At 42.2% G+C, this 12,079-nt stretch overlaps 1 protein-coding gene across 2 annotated transcripts in view; it reads right to left on the reverse strand.

The window, feature by feature from the left end:
• The window catches only part of mtus2a (microtubule associated tumor suppressor candidate 2a), a 53,534-nt gene extending 41,613 nt beyond the window's left edge, over positions 1-11,921 (reverse strand). For both annotated transcript variants that reach the window (XM_074610237.1, XM_074610236.1), the window contains exon 1: positions 11,763-11,921. The gene's annotated coding sequence lies outside the window, so the exon portion shown is untranslated. The remainder of the gene's footprint in view (positions 1-11,762) is intronic.
• Between the last annotated feature and the right edge of the window lie 158 nt (positions 11,922-12,079).

Genomic DNA, 12,079 nt, shown 5'->3' on the forward strand with positions numbered 1-12,079 from the left:
AATCCGTTCTGTTATTTTCCCCCCACATAGCCACTTAAGGTGTTTTATATTTAGCCTGGTCTGGGTAGCAGCGATTTTCTGAAATCAGCTGTGCACAGCCCACAATCTTGTTCTCTTTAATGGCCACCCATGGGACAAAAAGACACTGGCGGCAAAAGAGGAAGTAATCGTCTTAGAACTACCTTGTTTCTATTCTAAAGGCATTTTTTTCCCCTTATAGTCTATATATAGTAATGCAATTCATGTCACAGCATTGATAATAGGAAGGTAATTATCACATGATGACGTGTGTTCACTATACGGCAGGAATTAAAAAGATAAGTGAAGAAAGAAGTGGCAGATAGCTGAGGCTACCGACTGTTTGCATGTAAGTGAAGGAATCACCCTGGGGATGTCTGATGAAGACAGGCGAGGAGGAAGAGAGGGAAGGGTGTGAAGTGTTCTATAATGAGCTTTTTTTCCCCATGAGACTTTGAAAAAGAGAAGGCAGAATGTGGATAGGTTGAAAACATCTGCAATAACAGTATGTTCAAATGGTTTTATAGGGTACAACGCAAGCAAACGGTGTATATAATATGCTCCAGTAAATGCATGTTCTCGATATGAAAATTATGTGTGGGTGTCGTCACGGGCGAGGAGTATAGACACCAGCTCAGGAGGGATAAATCCATACACTACAGGAGGGTTAACACTCCTCTCAACATGCCCTCCCTAACATGCCATATGGCCGATTTAGCCGATGCCACGATTCGATCGCAAACAGCAACAGCACACTTTCATTTAACGGCAACATTCTGCAGGAAAACTGAGATATAAATGGTTGTGTCGATCTGAGGAGGAGACACCATTTCAAAATAATTGTCCGTGTTGCCATTGAAACATGTACAGTCAAAAGATGAGCAGATGGCGGTTGAAGGCGAAGACCTTTTGTCATATCATGTCAGTGCAGGACGCTCGCAGGATGGTTTAATCACAGGAACTACTTTGATAATCGATGAATAGATTTAAGCTATTTTTTAAGAAGAAAAAGTCAAAATCCTCTGATTCCAGCTTCTTAAATGTGAATATTTTCTGGTTTCTTTACACCTCTATGACATTAAACTGAATATCTTTGGACAAAACAAGATATTTGAGGACGTCATCTTGGGCTTTGGGAAACCCTGCTCGACATTTTTCACCATTTTCCGACATCGTATTGATTAATCAAGAAAGCAATCAACAGATCAATCGACAGTGAAAACAATCATTAGTTGTAACCCTGCAGTATAAAAAACACAAACCAATAAACACCCACACATCAACAAACCCAGAACTTAAGTGACTTGGACATCATGAAATGACTCTGTCAGAGGAAAGACTTACGCTTGTCTCTTTACAATTCAATCTCTCAATAATTATGCGCAAGCTCTATGAGATATTCTCCTTCTGCCTTGAACCAGATGCATTAAAACCCACCGAATATTAATGGATTCCGTATCATTTACTCAGCACGGAGAACATCTCTTGTTTACTTGAAGTTATACTTAAATTGCAATCATATTCTATCAGAAACTCTCAGCTAAATGGACAGCCATCTGTCTGTGTAGGCAGTGCATATTATATACGATGGTATATTTGGACCAAGATGGTCATTATGTAGTCAAATATGTGTCTTCGAACCATCACACTGAATATTTGAGTAGTTTCCAAAGTTCAAATAGAACTCCCACCCTCTAATTATAAGTGCAGAGGGGGAGTCTGTACTCATTAGCAGGTTGCCTTCTCCGTGTGTCCTGTGGCAGCGATATGTCAGTGAACTGCTAAAGAAGGCAGCTCTCACTGCCAGTGGCGCATCTGATGCTGCTCCAAGTTTGTCCAAATGCACTGGGATGGGAAACATTCAAGGATGTGATTTGTATTCCTGAAGGTCATCTTAGAAGTAATTTGGAGATATTTTCTTGAAGAGTCTGTTAAGGGGAGCTGTTGGGAACTCTGTGAGCTGAATAATGTAATAACTAAATAACTTTTAACACTCTAAAAGACATGTTCACTTGCCACTGTATGATTATTTTATAAAAATGATCAGCTATTGGTCAAAATAATGATTTATTTACCAGTAATATTCTGCTTGAGATCAGATTGCAGAGAGGCAGAGGGTGAAATTCATTGTGGTATACAAATAGACAAACAACATGTATTATAATCCGCACGCTGTCTTCTGTACTCTCTGTGAACACTGCTAATATTTACCCTCAGCTGGTGCACACAATCAAATAATTAGCTAATTATAAAACGCACGATTCAAAGAGGCGGGTAGGGGGAGAGGGATGGGAGTGGGAGGGAGACGGAGAGCTGTATTAAAGAGAATTCTCTGAGAAGACATGGTGGCAGATCAATTACGGCACTGATGTAGTACCGGAGGTTGTGCTGATGACAGCAGTCTTGGGAGGCTGAGCGCTAAGCTTGGTCACAGTGGCTGAACCACAATAAGCTGCAGCAGAGGCAGACAAAACCAATCTGGCAGAAGCCTAAACATAAATCAGACAGAGAAGAACAGAACCTGTCTGACGATGTGAACAAAAATGACCCGTTGTGATGATAAAAAGTATACAGGATCAGGTGTATCTTGGGATGCTTCGGGAGACGCGCATTTGAGAAAGAAACTTGACAGGTTCTCCCTGCTGTCGCACTGCCTTATGTTGGTGACATACTTACTTAGATGTGAAAAGTAAAAAAAAGATCACATGGGAGGGAGTGGATGAAGCAGGACTGCTGTTGGTGAGGGGCTGCATGGTGTTTCCTTTTTCACTGGAATATAAATTATGCAATTACAAGTGTAACAAATGTGGACATCTTTGATCATCAAGCTCCTTCTTGAAACACTGCAAAAAAAGAGAGTAAATACACCGGGACCATTTTTTGGCTCGATGAGTTGTGTAGTGACTAACGGTGCTCCAAGCAAATACGGTAGCTAATTTATTCCGTTACAAGTTATCCACAATGAATGTAGTAGATCAATTTACCTGATGCTGATGATATGGTAACTTCTTTCAGAATTAAAAGGGAGCTATTATGATTTTTCCCTTTCCTTTAGTGTGTTATATATTGTTTTGTGCAGGTCTACAAAGTTACAAAGCCCAAAGTCCACACCAAAGGGAGTTACTCTCCCCCACTGAACTCCTAAACTGCCTGAAACAACTTGCTTGAAGTCCCGCCTTTTCTTCCGTAACACGGTGATGTCACCAAGTAACACATTTGTATAATACCTGCCTAGCGGCTAGTTCGGCACGCCCTCAAACAAAGCTAGTTAGAGCGAAGCTGGAGAGGAGTCCGAAGAGTTTGGTTCGGTTGACCAATCACAACAGAGTAGGCCAGCTGACCAATCAGACTAGGCTGGGATTTTCGGGGGGTTTTCGAACAGAGCGTTTCAGACAGATGGTGAAAAGAGGTGCTGCAGCACACCCGGTATCAGAAAAATAAAGCATCTTTTGAACGTTAAAAGCATGTAAACATGTTCTAGAAACATGAAAATAAGCATAATAGGTCCTCTTTAAAATGTCTACTGATTTTGACTATGTGATGGGATTCACAGCACACCAGAGAGGACCAGACTTGGTATTATCCTTGCATATATGCATGCTGACTCGATCTGGGCTGGAATATGTAATGAAGGCACTAGGCGTTGTTTCACCTTTGTTTCACAGAGTTGACGTAACTATACTCGGTCTGAACTCATCTGGGAAAAACAGCAGGAAGGAAAAGATTCAACAGTCCTGCTTCTGTTGTCATGACAATGCCATATCCCTGGGAATTGGAGAATATACACATCCTGACCCCTGCGTCTTCCATCAGGGAGAAAGGTCAGCACTAGAAAGACACGGGCTGTCCTGAAGGTCAGCTCTTTGCTTTTACACTCACAGCTCATGCATACATTCTGCTGTTCAACGCTCTCACATGTGAACTCACAGCCATGGATAAATATATAAGCACACACAAAATACACACAGCAGAATAGCTGAGTGAAAACCAGTTTTTTTTTTTCCCCACTACTCATCTAGGAGCAATCATATTCCTGAAAGTGGGTAGATAGACGCATCGCTGAAGTGATGAGAGCATGGGGCAGGATAAGATCATATCTCAGCAGTGATCAAATTCAGTGAAGGATAGGAATTTGTGGCTCGTAACCTATCAAGAGCTGCATTTAGCCACAGAAAGCCCTTCTCAGAAGGTGGGAAATGACAAGCTGAGAGCGCCACACGATGGGGGACTCAGTGGAAATGAAGGGCAAAATAAAATCTAGTGTGGAGTAGAATTGGAAAAGAGAGGAAGGCCTTCCACATTCTTCCTTTGTTTGTCTTCTCTGAATGTGAGCGTGTCTGTGTGGGTTGAAAAATGAGACAGACATGAGGTGGGAGCAATGAGACATGCAGATGGATACAAAAAGGAAGAGAGCTGATGCAGGAGAGCTACTGCTTTCTAATTAGGCTGATGGAAGGGATACATCATTTGAACCTCTATAGTATATGAGGCGAGCTATAGAGCGTTGATACTGAAGTGACATACTGGTATAAGCTCAAGAGACAAGCGTGAAGTATTGAAATTCCTTTACCATATATAATGCTAATGAGTGCTAAATTGTTCCCATTGATGAAACACATGTTATAAATTTCTGTTCTGCAGGTAGTAAATTTCATGTTAGCAGTAAGAATCTAAGAGGTATGAGTGGACCGTCCTATCCTTGGCTGTGGTCGAATAGTCTTTTTTGTTTAGGAAGGTTCCTAACTGAGTAAAATGACCCGGAAAGATTATGTGGCAGGCATGATGAGAGCTGTTTGAATTCTCTAAATGCTATAAGGAAAAGTGCCTCATTGTTTCCTTTCTTATCTCCTTTAGCATAGAGTACACTGGACCATCCTTTAACAAAGGAAAGGACATAATGCCATCCCACAATTCCTTGCAGCAGTAACATTTTAAAGCGCTGTTTAATTGTGGATAAATTGAAAACATCCTTCTGTTTTTGACAGGAATCCTTACTTGAGCTGTACAGCATTGAGTTGGTTTAGTCACTTACTCATTTTCTATGTGTTATGAATAAAGTTGCTTTAAAAACACAACAACATCCGTCCACTGTTGTGTAAGTGCAGTCTGATTCTCTGAGCACATGAGTCCTTGTGAATTCTCCTTCACATCTTTCCTTGACCTCATGACGTTTTCCACCGAGATCAAGGAAAAGTGGTTAGGAAAACACATTCTTTTGACTATATGACCGCAGTCCTTGTTTCTCTCTTAGGGACTGTACAACAACTATTAGTAGAGGAGAGAGAGATATCTTTTTCTCATCTCAGATTCTGTCTTTCTTTTGAAATTTATTGTAAAAAAAATGAAAATTAAGATCTCATAGGTACAAAGATGGATTTTGTTTAAATATTTAACGCTGCGCTTTTTGAAACTGCAGCCTGGAAGAAACGTCCTAACATCATTATCATGTAACTGATCTGAGGAACAGTCAGTCATCTGATCTGATACATATCAGGCTATGGCATCATCTGATACATACATGTTTTCATTAAATGGAATCTGGGAGTGCGTTGAAAATACTACAGTCCATCAGCACAGAGCGTCATTTTGTGGCTGTAACAACTGTTTATTCAGCAGCTCTTCATTTAAAAATAGAGAGTTGCTGGAATATTCACCATTTTCTTACGTATGCAATAAATATATTATTTTGAGTTAGATAGATAGATAGATAGATAGATAGATAGATAGATAGATAGATAGATAGATAGATAGATAGATAGATAGATAGATAGATAGATAGATAGATAGATAGATAGATAGATGGATGGATAGTAACTTTATTGATCCAGAGGGAAATTCAAGTATATTGCTTGGGAGGGTATTGCATGTTTTTCATATAGTCCTTTAAGTTCATGATGCAGAATCAAAATATAAGAGGGGATTTCAATTGTCAAGACAGGGGGATCGTGAATCTTATTTTCATTCAGTGAATCAAGGTCAAGTGCTGCACTGAATTTTATTTCAGAGGAAAAGAAAGCCTCACAGAATCTTATATATTTTGCTCTCAAAGAGCCTGCAAAGTCAAACCAGGTAGGAAGTGTAACACAACTCGTTTTCATGTCAGTGTGCTGGTTTGCATTTTCAGAAACATGTGTGTGACACCATAAAACCTGTATGTGCATATGAGCGCATTGCACACATTCACCTGCACACACATCACCACATGCACACACAGACACACACACGCACGCACACACAAACACACACACACACACACACACACACACACACACACTCTCAGCGTCTTTGTTGTCGGTCCAGCAGCACATGTGGCTATTACAGGAGCCATTTGTCTTTGGCACTTTGCTTTATTCCTCTCCTCCCCCACTGGAGAGCAGACAGGTTTTATAGCTCCCTGGTCCCAGGGGAACTCCGACGACACACACACACACACACACACACACACACACACACACACACACACGTTCCCCCTGTGCTATCTCTCTTTCATGCACACACATGTGAATTCCAGCACACTGAAATGGAAGCAAAAGAGATGGAGGGAACGCAAATGGACAGAGCGGTGACGTGTGCGTAACCATAATTGATGACTCCTGAGTGTTAGCACATGACATAATTAGATTTAGTGTTGCAGGATTTACATTAAAATGCACCGTAGCAGTTATCCCTACCGATGAAACTCCAATCCTCTAACACCGTACCTTGCTGTGTCTTTGCAAGCACTTAATTAATCTCTAATGACATCATCCTTGCATGTCCTTGTACACCTTATGTGTGTGTGCGTGAACTTGTGAATATCGACCCTCCAGAGAAATGTTAAGGCTTTTATACATTAAAAAATAAACCGGCAAATGCTGCACACACAAAGACAATCATCCTCTTGTCTATTTAGGGTAAAAAAAAATATATAGAATTCCTCTCTCCTTGTACTTTGTATTCTATTCAACCAGCAAGATAAAGCTTAGCGAGAAAGTCTATTCAGAAATAAGCTAAGCTTTAGTCATCCATTCCTTCTCCTCCCATCTCTGTCAGCGACACAACACGGACAGAAATAGCACTGAAATAAGCTAAACGCTCTGTTTTCACAGGAGACACAATAGACACCCTGTAGACAGAATTTCACAAGTGGTGATTCACCGAACTGTGAGTGTTTGTATGTGTGAACCAAGCAACAGCTCACTATGCACAGCGAAGGGATTACCATCACAGAGAACAGTGAGGCAGAACATGGGGAATATCCAGAAATAGTATATCCTCCAGTTGCTCTGCACTTTCTGTACAGATGTGCATCAAAAAGAACAGAGCTGCTCCTTATCAACAATCTTTGGTTCCCTGAATGCAGCACGGCATAGCTCCAAACTGTATTCAATTGTCCCTTAAGTTATTCCCATCTGTTTCTCAAAAAGTACCTCTTCCCCCTCTCCTCTTCCACCTTAATAATACAGAGTTAATGAGGGCAGGGCGAAGTGATCAATCCCATTTTCACCCTTTATAGACGGCACATCAGCAGACTACAGAAATAATCCCTCCTCTCTCTCCCCTTCTGTCTCTCTCACACCCACATCCACACAGTCGGGACGCCTTTTTGTACCCCAGGGGGGAGTCATTCTGTATCGCAAGGGAGAACTGTAACAGGATTTCAGCAGGATCTCGGGTCAGAGTGGGTGGTCATACCTAACTGAATAGAGAGAATGAGAAAATCAGATCAACTGCAATAAAAGCTGATTTATATCCGCATTGCGCGCAGGCATGCGGTACACGCAAGCTGGTATGAAATCGTCGGAAAATCACAATATGCCAATAATGGGATTTATTAGCTGAGGCGAAATGAAAAATGGAGGCATGTGTTTCACACATCCATCCATCCATCCATCAACGCGTGTTCACACACACCGGGTTTGTCTCTTTGTTATTCACACACAGCTGGAAACAGATGATCACGAAGAACAAAACTAAAAGCGTCACTTTCCAAATGAAACACTTGCACATGTGCATGCAAAGTTACACATAAGTACCACCTACACACACACACACACACACACACATACACACACACACACAGTCAGGCAGTGAGTCTCACTGCAGCAGGAGCAGAGACAAAGAGGCAGCTTCTCACTGGGAGGAAAACGTGGTTCGCAAAAACACACTTACTGATAACAAATCTCCTTAATCATTATTTTTTCAGTGTTGCTTTTGCTGGAAATGAATCTCCACTAAATCAGTCCTGCTTTTCCTGTCTGTTTTTTTGCTGTGCTGTATGTGTAAAGATGGATTGTAGTTGAGATGGATAAAGGGAAGACAAATGTGCAGGAAATGAAAAGAGAAATGACAACGGGAATAAGATGAGTTGGGAACAAAAAGCAAACAGGAGCTGGTGAAGAGATTAGCTTGATTAGAAAGACTGCTACAGTCTGGAGGAGAGAATTAGGAGGAGGAGGAGGAGGAGGAAGTGTGTTTATTGGTTCATTGAGCCCTGCAGTTAAAACATAGATCCAGACATGGAGGTGGCAAGCATGGAGGAGAGAGGAGAAAAAAGGCTGTCTGTCCACGCTGGCTGCTGGTTGCACCGCATTGTTATCAGCAAAAGCCCCTCCACCCACACTACCCTCACTCCTGTCGCAGAGGAAAATGTTAACTCTTGCATGGCTGCTGGGTGAAACTGTACGAGGGGGACAAAGAGGAGAGGAAAGGAGTGTGCACTTCAAATGCAAAGCAGACAAAGAATGCAGTGATAGTGGGATTCTCTGTGGGACCGTGAGGAAGTTGGCTCACACAGTCAGACATAAAGCTGGCGAGGTGAAGCAGACTAGACAAAGAGAAGCTTGAGTGCAACTTCTGAGTCACTTCTTCTGTTTATTTTTAGGAAAATATGATAATAGAAACAAATGATGCTGCAGAGAGCGAGGGGGTGAAGATGAACGGGGGGATTTCTAGTTTGTATTGCAATGTGTGAGTGTGTGTATGCATGTGTAATGTGCAAGTGGCAAACCCCACGGGGTGTGGGGGAGGGAAAACTGGCAAAGGATCAGTGAGAGGTGAGCAAAGAATAGAGCAAGCTGAGGGGTTTTTGGGGTGGTGGTGATGATGTGCAAAAAAATAAATGGTAATGGTCTGCGAGTGTGTCACAGACTGAGAAATTGGACAAAGGAAGGTGAGCGAGCATGTGATGGGGCAAAGAACTGCTCAGTTTAAGGGTCACATATAGCTGCTGTTCTGGCAGATAAGTTTTGTATGTGGGTGTACAGTATGGAGAAGTATCATGAAAAATGAATGATTCTGTGGCATTTTACAGTCAAGTATAGCCTCATAAAAAAAAATACTGCTGCGCACACTCGGTTTAGCTTCATTCATAGAGTAGCATTAATTTGCTTAATAAGGGCTGCAGCTTGCTGACTAATTTAATTTAAATGCGCTAAAAAAAACACATTAAAAAACGCTGAAAAAATGGAGCACTCCCCTTAAAACTGACTGCACAAATTCAGCAAATGGATTCACACGCATACACACAAGGTTCATGTGGACTCCCCACAGGACAGGGAAGTGTGTGTGTGTGTGTGTGCCTGTGTCTGTGTTGTGTGTCAGCGGCGGAGGCGTGCCTCTCCGTTCAACCCTCTGATGTCCTGCCTGTGACTGCAGGGGAGGAGCTACAACAAGCTCATTGCCACCTTCCAGACAAAGACGGTGTGAATTGGAGAACGTGTGTTTGCATGTGTTGACACTTCATTCACACACGCACACACACACACACACATACACACACCATCCTCATACTGAGCAAAGACAAGCCTCCAAATTGTTTCAATCTTGTCTCTACACACTAGCTACTTTTGCAAAAAAAAATACTCTATTTTTTCTCTAACACAGAAACCACTGTGGTATCAATTAACATTTTTTGTCCAAATAAAAGAGAAAAAGAAAGAATATGTGTTTTAAAAAAACACATAAGATGAAATTGAGAGGCATACTGACACACTTCTCCTCTTTCTCCTTCACTTCACTTATCATCTCAATTGTCTCCCTTCCTCCTCCTCCTCCTCTGTCCTATAAAAATGACCTTGAAGGTCGCACCGGTGCGCTGCTACACTCATGGGCTTTGTGACAAACTGTCTTACCTGCAGAAACACACACACACACATGCATATAAGCACCTGCAAGCACTACAACAACACACAACATGCTACTGCTGCGAGTAGTGGTTTTCCTGGCAGAGATCTGCTGAAATTGATCGCTGCTCAGACACTGCAGAGGTCAGATGTAATGAATCAATCACACATGCATCAGCATCCAGAACAGCAGCCTCTCCAGCCAAGGCCACAGGCTCTGCTGCCCTCGCTTTGATGCAGTGTCAACCTCCACATTTACATGACTGGGAGGGATTGGCGAGATTTAGCTAAGATGGACTGAGAGATCCATAGACGTGGGAAGTTCTCTGATATTGGGATCGATAGCAGCAGCAGCAGACAATTCCAATAAACACAAAAAACACACTTCTCACAGATATTTTATGCACAATCTGATCGACCACATGTCTGGGCAGCGCAAGCCAGATGCTAAACGGTGTGAACCCTCACACAAGTAAAAATAATAAGCAATGCACCCTAACAAAGACAAGAAAACTCCCCCCCACACTCTGCACAGTCTCAAGGACAACCTGATCATCAGACGCCGATCAATCAGAGCAAGAGACAGCCGAGTTGGGGAGACATGCCCTCAATCTGCTCACCTTTACTTCCTCCCTCCTCCCTCCCCTCTATAAGTAGCATAAAGGTGAGGCTGAGGACATGTTGCTACAGCACATAAAACATACTGTGCATTTGACTCCTCTGGCTTTGCACAGGAGTTAGAAGACACTAAAGAATAAGAGGTGAAGCTGCAGGAGCAGGGCAGCCTCATTCATGCCTTTACTGGCACATTAAGGTGAAGAGGCAGAATTACAGCGCAGATATTTTACAAAACAAAACCCCTATCTGTGCTAAATTGTGCAAAAAAAAAATTTGCTCGATGGTGCGATCAGTCTGCAAACAGATCATATTTCAACTTTCTTCACACACCGCTCACACCCCTTCAAAAAGCACTTCCATTAAATGGAAGTCTGAGTCAGCATATATAACACAGCTATAAAACATATTTTTTAAAGGAAAAACTCTGAAGGATGGCGCTTTGGAATCTTTTTTTGTTTTTGTTTCTTTTACATGATGTCAGAAATGATTACAGAATGTGACATTCCCAAAAATCGTGTACAACACTAATACATAAAAACAATAGATAATCATTCTTACAAAATAAAAGTATCTTGGTTGTCACCTCTCAGCAGTAGAGTGGATCATAGCTGGAGTCAGGTGTAAAGCCTGGATAATCTATGTCTGATCATTAGCATCACCCACAGAGACTTGACCTGCTCCATCCATCACACCAACCTGCTCTTCCCTGTCTGACCTCTCCCCCTCTCTCTCTCTCTCTCTCTCCATCCATGCTTTCCTTTAGCCTACTGCTCCACTTACACTACGATCTGATGGCAAATTCCATATTACATTACTTTTACTGTGACATTTCCCAAGCTACCCTGCACCATGCCTGCGAAAATAAAACGATGAGACCAATATTTAGCTGAGGATGCTGAGCGAACTGAGTCAGTATCGAGATCTGGATCCTACAGGCACAAAACGTGCGACACTTCTCCAAGAAACCGATGCTGGAATAAAAAAAAAAAATCCCCGCAGGGTGTTTTCAGTTGTGCGACTTACCTTCAGGTTTCTCTGGTGTTGATTCATGTAAGCATGCCGGTCAAATGCAGTTGAGTTGCTTTCCTCTCTTTCTCTCTGAGTCCTCGCAGTGCATGGAGAGAGAGAGAGATGCTGCGGACAGGAGGAGGAGGAGGAGGAGTAGTGGTGCTGATGCTGCAGCCGACACCTGGCAGCGCATCCCCTATGCTTCTCTCTCTTTCTGTCAACACATGTGCGCTCTCTGCTGGATCATGTGAGAAGTATGATGGAAAAAAGTATATAAAAAATTCACCCGATTCGACTGTTATCAGGCCATTAAATAGTCAGTCGCTATAAGT

This window comes from Sebastes fasciatus, chromosome 16, assembly GCF_043250625.1.
Source record: "Sebastes fasciatus isolate fSebFas1 chromosome 16, fSebFas1.pri, whole genome shotgun sequence".
Lineage (NCBI taxonomy): Eukaryota > Metazoa > Chordata > Actinopteri > Perciformes > Sebastidae > Sebastes > Sebastes fasciatus.